Here is a 1,392-nt window from a genome sequence, read left to right as displayed (position 1 = left end):
AGCCAGGTGCTGCTACTAATACAGGTGATCAATTTTAGCTTTTCCTGAACAGGGGATTTTCTTACCTGAGTGAAATTGCTCCTTCCTACACGCCTCCTTTTTGAAATTAAACAAAATTGGTGTCAAACGTTTGTGCAACAAAAACATTTTCATTTGTGCCGCTATAATTTTTTAAGATTTGGGGAATAAAAGTCTCCAGAGGTCACTGAAGACCTCTTCACACAATGTCTTTTTGATTGGTAGTTTTTGGTAGCTGAGGGAGGAGATCAACCTTTTCACAGATTTTCTATCTCATAGTAAACTGTTTTAACAAATATCTAAAACTATTTTCCTTATAAACGTTACAAACTGCAGCTTTAAATTACATATTTTCACCCGTTTCAAGTAAATAACATGTAAGAAGTTTGGTTTTCATGACAATCGAAACCCAGATGTCTGACATGTAAACCCCTGACACAACCAGAAAACTGTGGCTTAGAAAGACAACTCCGTCTGACCTGAATACTTCAAACACAGAGACTTTTTTTTTTTTTTTAGAAATGCATTTCATCAGTTTTGAATCTGCGGTTGAAACAGCCCTTATGTTGTGGTGAAACTGCCATGAAGTAAAACATCAGAGCTGCTCAGTGTCCAGGAAGTAAACGGACAGCCAGACGGTTTAATGCATTTCTGTTGATTCTTTATGAATGAACACAAAGGATTCCCCCATCCTCTGATGTAAATCTGCAGTATTTCTATTCTTATTTGAGTAAAATTTATGGATTTTCTACCCACTGAATGAAAAACACATTTTTTTGTCTGGTGGGTTTTTAACCAGAAATTCACCAGACACAGACCTGCAGTGTTTGTTTAATAAGATTTATATTGAAAGAAACGGATTTGGAAAAACTTTTCTTTTTTGTTCCTTACATGAAATTATTATCATTTTGGTCCTTAAAATACCATAATTTCCACTTAACTTTATATTTTGGTTCATCTGATGATGTAATTTCTAAATACTAAATGACTCAGTTTTATTAGTTACTCAGTACTTCAGTCAACTTTTTTCCAAATACTTTTTTACTCTTACTTGAGTAATTTCTTAGGCTGCTATTTCTTACATTTAGTTGAGTAAAAATATGTTGAAGTAGTTCTATTCTCACTTCAGTACAATTTTTGGCTATCCTACCCGCCTCCCTCTGTCCATTTATCACATTTTTTCCTCCATTTGAAACATCGACCTGTTTTCTTTTCATCCTTCTCTCTCAAACTTAATGTCTTCTGCAGCTGTCTGTCTGCGCAGGAGGTGTAAGGCTGATGTGATGAAGAGGAGGAAATCTGAAGGGTCACCTTCACACCATTTGCTGAAAGTTACTCCCTGGGAAATGTGTACACACACACACACACACACAC

The sequence above is a fragment of the Poecilia latipinna genome, unplaced genomic scaffold (assembly GCF_001443285.1).
Source record: "Poecilia latipinna isolate Pla-1442-1.1 unplaced genomic scaffold, P_latipinna-1.0 Scaffold1033, whole genome shotgun sequence".
NCBI lineage: Eukaryota > Metazoa > Chordata > Actinopteri > Cyprinodontiformes > Poeciliidae > Poecilia > Poecilia latipinna.
This window is presented reverse-complemented; position numbering follows the sequence as displayed.